This window comes from Mustela lutreola, chromosome 6 (assembly GCF_030435805.1).
Source record: "Mustela lutreola isolate mMusLut2 chromosome 6, mMusLut2.pri, whole genome shotgun sequence".
In the NCBI taxonomy this organism is placed as follows: Eukaryota; Metazoa; Chordata; class Mammalia; order Carnivora; family Mustelidae; genus Mustela; species Mustela lutreola.
The window spans coordinates 44,788,538-44,797,704 of record NC_081295.1 but is presented as its reverse complement, the minus strand read 5'-3'; positions in this window follow the sequence as shown (position 1 = coordinate 44,797,704).

Below are 9,167 nucleotides of genomic sequence, written 5' to 3'. Positions count from 1 at the left end.
CAAGAGGAGGCTTCTGAAAAGAAGACAAGAACATAACATTGTGCAGTTGGGGACCTACAGGGAGGTGCAGAGAACTGGGTCAGAAGGGAGAGCCAGGGGGCACCTGGGTGGCTCAGTTGGTTGAGCAACTGCCTTTGGCTCAGGTCATGATCCTGGAATCCCGGGATCAAGTCCCATATCCAGCTTCCTGCTCGACAGGGAGTTTGCTTCTCCCTCAGCCCTCCCCCCTCTCATGCTCTCTCTCTCTCTCTCTCTCTCTCATTCTCTCTCTCTCTCAAATAAATTTTTTAAAAAATCTTAAAAAAAAAGAAGGGAGAGCCAGAACTGCCTAGAAGAGGATAAAGGTTAGTTATAATGGTAAATAAGAAGAGAGTGGATATGGAAGAAAACAAATTCATGGAAATCTCATCAACAGAGCTGAGTGACTTGTGTGTCAAGTTGAGGAAGAGAGACCTAGGTTGACAGCTGTCTGGAATTGTGGCTCTCTGCCACCTTCTCATATGGTGGGGGAAAAACTCATAGCCGAGGAGATGAGAGCAGAGGGCATTCTATCAGAAAGTGGTAGGAGATGTGCCCCTCTACACAAGGTCTGCTCTTCAACCATCCTTTGCCCAAAGTCTCTCTCTGGTAATGAGAATGTGGCCATCTCCACTCACATTGATGTTGTGGTCATACTTCATCTTCCTCCTCTTCTTTTTAGGAAAGTTCATTTGCATCACAAATCAGCTGAGATCCTGTGAGTTCATTAATCTCCAGCCTGGCAGATGTTTATTTTTTACATCCAACTTGGGCAACAGATACATTTATGTCACCCACAGCACTTCAGTGTGGCTGATTAGTAAGAAAGGCTGGTAGTTGGTATTATTCTGCATAGTATGCTGTGATTGGGTCCCTGGTAGGAAGCTACACTCTTAAATCCTTTTCTCCAGGTTTTCCAAAGCCTGTTTCTCAAAGTTTGCCTATTTAGGATAGGTCAATTTTTGTGATGTTTTATAGTCACAGTGACAGACACAAGAAACCAGAGAATTTGCCAATGGTCATTGAGGCAGATAATGTTGACCCAGGATTAGCTTTCAGATCTAAGGTCTACATCACTGAAATTCATTTCTATGTGTACACAGAATAGTACATTCAAGTGTTAGGTTGTAGAACCTAAGAGAAAAATTAAATATTGGGAGAAAATAATAATATGGACAGTACTTATGAGTCTCATTTATACATTTTTAATAGGACACGATTATCTCTTTGTCATAGCTTTGGTGCGCATATTCTACATGCAGAACACATTGTTAATTACAGAAAATTAGGAATACAAATGAGAAAACAAAAAAGAAAAAGAAAACTACTATAATTCCTGTTGTTGACATTTGACATATGTGTGTGTTAATGTGTTTGGACACATACTTTTCACAGATCTGTAAAGGACCACACATATTCTGTCTATACCTTTATTGGATAAAATATCAAACATCTTTCTAAAGGAATAAAAATACTTTCACAACATTATTATTGGTCACATTTTATGGAAGCACCATAATTTATTTAACCTATTAGATAGTTAAATTGCTTGCAGATTTATCCATTATAAATAATTCACTTATACTTGGAATTAAATATTTATTTATTTTCTTTGTTTCTCTTCATTAGAAATATTTCCTTCATTGCAAATGCCTAAAAAACTGGTCACATTTAATTGATTGCTTCATTTAAATAGTCTCAATTAAAAGAAACACACCAGGTAACAATTAAATTATAATTGGCTTTGCTGTTAGGACTTTCAAGGTTTTGCATTATGTACCTTTCCCATCTTGTTTTGAATAATTTACAACACAAACGCATGCTGTGAGTAATTAGCTCACAAAATTAAGTTCAACAAATATTGGAACTGTCCTGGAGACACCTTCAGAAATTACCCCATGATCCGGGTCCCTGATGCCTGAGAATCTGTAATGTAAATAAGACTAGGATGCAGAGAGCTGTGGGATAACCCACCTGTGCCCTTCGAAAGGCACAGGTGGCTATCGGAACTCTGGGGGGAGGTCTCTGATGAATGGGAGGATGAGAGAATGCCTCATGGAGCAGTAATCATCTAAAGTGTTAGATTTCATATGTAACATAGAAAAAAGTCAGCATATTATCAAGATAAATTATATGTAGAATTTTTGACTCACTACACATATTTTAAAATTTTCAAATCCAAAATGATTTAAGTTTGCCAAGATGATAAGAACTGGACCAAATAGAATATTTATTATCAGAAGGAAAGTCACATTTGAATTCTAGTGAGGTCCTTTCTCTACAAAGGACAGGGAAAAAATAGAGAATCTAACAAATTCAATGAAATATTAATTAGTACTCTTCTCTAATTTTTCCTTGGAGGAAATCCAGGTCTCCAGAGGCTATGGACCTCATCTTAGCTCTAAGTCACAATCCTGGGATGGCTGGGCCAACACCAGAATCCAGGGATCCAGACTCCCAGTTCCGTACTCGTTCCATCACTCCATGTGGCTTTCCCAGGGGCTGCTAAGCAAATTTATTAAGGGCATGGATTCCCAGTCCAACAGGTGCAGAAATGTGAGAGGATCCTTTACCTGTCACATTGAGTTGATAAAGCTTTTCCTGAAACTCTGTGAAACTGAGGAGTCCATTCAACATTCATTCATTCAACAAGTGTGTACTGAGTGGCTATGATGGTCCTGGCACTGCACTAAACACTGGGGACCCAGCAGGGAACTAGCCAGACCCTTGGAAACATGCCTGTCCAGACATTGGCGTCTGCTGCTTGACTTGGGGAGGCGTGGGTGGGAGCAACCAGGTGTTGATCTGGCTCCAGGGAAAACAAGGGGAGTTCAAGTGTAGCACTGCAACCTGCTGTGCTTTGTGCAGATCTCCACTTTGGGATCAATGATCTGGAAATTACATTAAAAATTCAAATGATATTCCCATACAAAGATAGAAAACCATGCCCTTCCATTACCTGCCTCTCTGCAGCCCACTAGATCATATCTCCCACAGTTTATACTCACTCTGACCTTTGGTCTAAGATCAACAGTTCTTCCCATGATGGGCTGTTTGCTTGGTGCCAGGCTTTAGGCTGTCAGGTAGTGGTCAGTGACTTTATCATGTTGTCTCAGTGCTTCAGTGAGGTGAAAACTTCTCACAAACCTGAGCGGCTTCATAGAATACGAGAACAAAAGGAACTGGAGAGATCACTTGGTTCTTCTGCCTCTTCTGACAGATGGGGACACTGAGGTTCACAGAATTGTACTGACCTATCAGGGCCACACAGCTGGGACCTAGAGTTGCTGGGCTACAATGCAAGGGATCCCAATTCCCAATCCAGTCTGTGGTCCTTTATCTCCCACTCCCACTTGAGAAAGTGTGCAACTGATCTATAACCTCGTGTTCATGACATCCATTTATTCTTTCTCTGGACTCTAGTTGAGATAATATCCCCATTCATCTAAATAGTAAATCAGATCAGTATATAATTGGCCCTTGAACAACATGGTTTTGAATAGCACAGGCCCATTTATATGTGTATTTCTTCTGGTAATACAACACTATAAATAGATTTTCTCCTCCACATGATTTTTTAAATTTTTTATCATTTTTTTTTTTTAAGATTTTTATTTATTTATTTGTCAGAGAGAGAGTGAGTGAGAGCGAGCACGGGTAGACAGAGTGGAAGGAAGAGTCAGAGGGAGAAGCAGGCTCCCTGCAGAGCAAGGAGCCCGATGTGGGACTCGATCCCAGGACGCTGGGATCATGACCTGAGCTGAAGGCAGATGCCCAACCAACTGAGCCACCCAGGCGTCCCATAAATTTTTTATCATTTTTTGAAGATTTGTTTATTTCGGAGAGATAGAGAGTGGTGGGCAGGGAGGGGCAGAGGGAGAGGGAGAGAGAGTCCTAAGCAGACTTGTCACTAAGTACAGAACCCCACACAGGCCTCAAATCTCACAATCCTGAGGTCACGACCTAAGCTGAAACCAAGAGTGGGACGCTTAACTGACAGGTGCACCCCTCATGAGCTTCTTAATAACACTTTCCCCTCTAGCTTACTTTATGGTGAGACTACAGTATATGGTACATATAATATGCAAAATATGTGTTAATTGATTTTTTTTATGTTATCGATGAGGGTTCTGGTCAACAGTAAGCTATTAAATAGGTTTTCACCTGCACAGGGAGTTGACACCCCTAACTCCATGTTGTTAAAAGATAAACTATGAACAGTAATGAATGGACACAGTAGAACAGAATCACCTTATATCAAGCATCTCACCTCAAAATTATACTCTTCCTACTGTACTGGCTGTTCCATTTTGGTCTCCTTTTCCTCTCCTCCTTATCTCCATGACCTCCGGTGGGATAATAAGAGATAAATATTTGGTCTTTGTCCCTGTTTCCTGGCACACTGCTCCCATAACCCTTGTGGTCTCCAGAGTGATAAAAGCATATTCTGTAAGATAATGAGATGCCTGGTGTCTGGGAGCCGTCTAGGTAGCCTCAGGCAAATGGCTGGTCTTCAGAAAGACCACACCATGATTAGAGGGTTGGAACTTTCAATCCCATCCCCCAACCTCCAGGAGGGGAGAAGAGCTGGAGACTGAATTCATCATGAACTGCCAAGATTTCATCAATCATACCTACATAAGTAAGGAAGCCTCCATAGGACCCCCTAAATGATGGCATTTGGAGAACTTCATTGGTGAACTTATCAAAGTACTGAGAGGGTGGCTCCCTTGGAAAGAGCATGGAGGTTCCACACCCCTTCCTCCATACTTTGCCTCATGCATTTCTTTCATTTGGATGTTCCTGAGTTGTATTCTTTATAAGACCCTGGGTCAACGTAAGTAAACTGTTTTCCTGAGCCTTTCTAGAACTTCTTGAATCTGAGGTAGGATAAGTTGTGGGGATCCCCAATTTGTAGCCACACCAGACAAAACTGTGGGTAACCTGAGGACCCCACACTTGTGACTGGCCTTTGAAGCGAGGGCAGCGTTATGGAGCTGAATCCTTAAACATGTAGAGTCCAACACTAACTCTGGGTAAGGAGTGGCAGAATTTAAATATATTCTAGGATGCCTAATCAGCATCTGGAGAGTGAAGAATTAGTTATTGGTGTGAGAAATCCCCACATATTTGGTGTCAGAATGTTGTGAGTAAAATTAGTTCATCTCCTAACATTGAAAACTCCAGAATTTGTCTCTTCATCAGCCTGTTCTCCTCTCTGACAATACTGACCTCCCACTATTTCATCGAGTTTCATCGTTTTAAATGTCATCTGCACTCCCAAATAACTCCCAGATTCATGTCACCAGTCCTAGCCTCTCCTCTGAATTCCAAACTTCCTAGTCAGATTCTCCATGTGGGTACCTAATAGGTATTTGAAACATTTTATGTCTGAAATTGAAATCCTGATTTAGAGTCCCAAACTTTAAGATCACCTTAACTCCCTTCTCTCAAACCCTACAGCTAAACCATCAACAAATCCTGATGACTCTGCTTTCAAAACTTACCCAGAATTTGCCCACTGGTCCCCACCCTCCACTACCACCCTAATCATCTCTCATTTAGATTATCCTGAAAGCCTCTTCATTGGCTGCCTGCTTCATCTCTTGCTTCTTTAATAACAGTATTCATAAAATAGCAGTCAGTGATATTACCTCATATATGTTAGGTTGTGGCATTTTTGGGGTCAAAACTTTTTTATGCCTTCCATCTCCCTAGGAGCAAAACCCAAAGTTATCATACAGCCTACAAGGTCTCCATTGCCTCTCCGAGCTCACCACCTACTACTCTTTTTTCACCTACTACTTTACTTTTTTCACTGTAAGCCACAGAGTCCCTTCTTTTCTTTGAACATGCCTGGACTTCTGTCTCAGGGTCTTTGCACTTGCTGTGCTGCTGTTTGAAATGTATCTCCCCCATATTTACATGGTTCTCACACCTCCTTAAAGTCTTTATTTCAAGAATCTTCTTCTTAATATTTTTCTGACCTATTTAAAACTAAATATTCCTTCTTCCCACAACATTCCCCATACCTCTTTACTACCTTATTTTTTTATACCTCTCACAACCATCTTACAGACTACATATTTTATTTACTTACTCTGTTAATTTTCTGGCTCCTTCCTCTAAAATGAAGGCTCTGCAAGAACAGGGGTTTTTTTTGTTGTTTTTGTCTATATTATTCATCATGCATCCCCACTACCTTGAGTAACATTTGCTTAGTAAATATTTCCTGAATAAATTAATTAATATTCTATAATTTTATATCAGTGTCCTATGCTAAAATCATTCTAAAATAAAATCTTTGGATAAAGATGAAAAACAACTGAAAAAATTTACAACCCTGTGGGTCTTCCTCATGCTTAGGATCTGGTTTGATGGTATTATGGGTGCACGTTGGTAATAGTAACCACTTCATAATGACAGAAGAGTATACTGAGCCAAAGATTACTGGTGTCAGAAACTCAGACTAAGACTTATTGGATACAGAAAATTACAAATTAAAGTATAGTGTTATCCTGGACTAAAAGTAAGGAAAGTTGGCAAGAGAAATTTATGTAGTACCAGAAAAAGATTTCTTGAAGAAAATAATGAAAAGTAGAACTATGATTTTGCAACCCAAATGTAACCCTACACGTTTAAGCAACTCCCTTCTCTTTCTCTCTCCCTTTTTATTTTTCATTTCTTTTTTTTTTTTTTTTTACAATGAGTTTAGTGAACTTAGATTACTAAAGAGGATGTAACTGGTCAGAAGGAGTACAGTTTCCCATCAGAATTCAGCTACTCCTTTGCTCTAGCGTAGCCCTACAACCACCATGCCTTGCTGGCTAACCCCAACACTTGCTGGCCCCAGGCTTTTGTTTATACAAGGAGAATGTTGAGGAAAGAGAATATCTGAGCACAAACTTTAGGAGAGAAGTAGTGAATTGGAATTTTCACAGTGATCAGACAAGAGCAGAAATACATTTTGTATTTACTCTCAGTCCTTGGTGACCCCAGCCCAAGAATCCCTCTATAATTCTCTGGAATGATTCAGGAGCTTCGTGTGGTTCAAATGCTGCCCCATGAGACACTGGTCAGGGAGAGGAGATCCAATCATTTGGGCCTTTGGAGAGAAGGTGTGAATGCTATGTGGGAGGAAAAGGCAAATAGTATGTAAAACGAAGGCTTTGGCCTATCTACAATGCACACTATGGCTTGCTTATGGAGCTGGTCCTCAAACTGAATTTTCAGGGGTCAGTGGATTACTAAAAGACACAAGAGGTAACATAGATTCATTACAGTCCTCACTGCACAAGAACAGCTCTGCTTGGATATCTAAGATATCTCAGATTTATATTCAAAACATCTCCTGATCTTTTCACCAAAACCAAGTCCTCCCCCAGCCTTTCCACATCAACTGGTTGCACTTTCTTCCTCCCAGATGCTCAGGCCAAAAGTCTTAGAGCCACTTGTGTTAGCCCAACTGGGCTGCTATAATAGAATACTACAGACTGGGTATCTCATAAGCAATATGAATGCATTGCTTATAGTTCTGGAAACTGGAAGAACAAGATCATGGTACCAGCACAGATGGGTGAGGGCTCTCCCTCTGGTTGACAGCCAGCACCTTCTCATTAAACCTTCACCTGGCAGAAAGAGCTAGGGATCTCCTTGGACCCTCTTTTATAAGGGCTCTAATCCCATTCCCAAGGGCTTCACCCTCATGATCTAATCACCTCCCAAAGACCTCCCCCTTCTATACCATTACATTGGGGTTAGAATTTAACATATGAATTTTGGGGGAACACAAACACTCAGATCACAGTATCATTCTTTTTAAATTTTTTTATTAAGTAGGCTCCACACCCAATGTGGGGCTTGAACTCACAACCCCAAGATCAAGAGTTGCATGTTCCACCAACAGAGCCAGTCAGGAGTCCCCACAGCATCATTCTTGATTCTTTTTGCTTTCATACCCCATAGCCAGTTTGTTAGGGAATCCTTAGCTCTGCCTTCAAAACACATTTGCAATTAGATCACTTTTCTCCACTCTACTCTTCCCACTCTGGTCCTACCCACCATTATCAGTCCTCCTGTCCTGCATGTGGTCTCCCTGTTTCTATTTTTATTCTATTTAATGCATTGAATTGTGTCTACTAAGAATAGATGTTCAAGTTCTAATAGCCAGTACCTGTGAATGTGACCTTAGTTGGAATTATGGTCTTTGCAGATGTAATTAAATTGTAAAGGGAGGTGAGAGCATACTGGATTAGGGTGGGCCTTAAATCCAATTCCTGGTGTCCTTATAAGGAAAGAACACATAAATACACAGGAGAGAAGGCCATCTGACAACAAGACAGAGATTATAGTGATGCACTACAAGCCAAGGGACACCAAGAATTTTCAGTAGCCACCAGAAGCTGGAGAATGTTGGGGAAGGATTTTCCCTAGGGACTTCAGAGGGACTGTGACCCTGCCAATACCTTGATTTTGACTTCTGGCTTTCAGAACTACAAAACAGTGAATTTTTGATATTTTAAGCTTTGTGGTGCTTTATTACAGGAAACCTAGGAAATTGATATATTCCACTGTAGTCTGTTCTCAACATGGCAACCAGAGAAGTTCCTTTAAAATACAAGGCAGATCGGGGTGCCTGGGTGGCTCAGTGGGTTAAGACTCTGCCTTCAGCTCAAGTCATGATCTCAGGGTCCTGGGATCGAGCCCTGCATCAGGCTCTCTGCTCAGCTGGGAGCCTGTTTCTCCCTCTCCCTCTGCCTGCCTCTATTCTTACTTGTGATCTTTCTCTCTCTCTCTCTCTGTCAAATAATTAAATAAAATCTTAAAAAATAAAATAAAATATAAGGTAGATCATACCACTCATTCACTCAAAAATCCCCAGTGACTCCCCCTCTTCTCCTAGATTTTCTCTAGGAAGGCTGAAAAAGTTACAAAAGTCTTAAATATCCCATAGTATACTCCCCAGTCATTGCTGTGACATCATTGCCTAAAATATCCAGCCCCACGGGCCTACTGCCTGTTCCTCCAACACTCAGGAACATTCCTGCCCTAGGGCATTTACACGGGTCTCTCCATCACCTAGAACATTCCTCCCCCAGGTTTATGCATGACTACTTGTCTCACTGGTTCAATTAAATGCTAACTTCTCA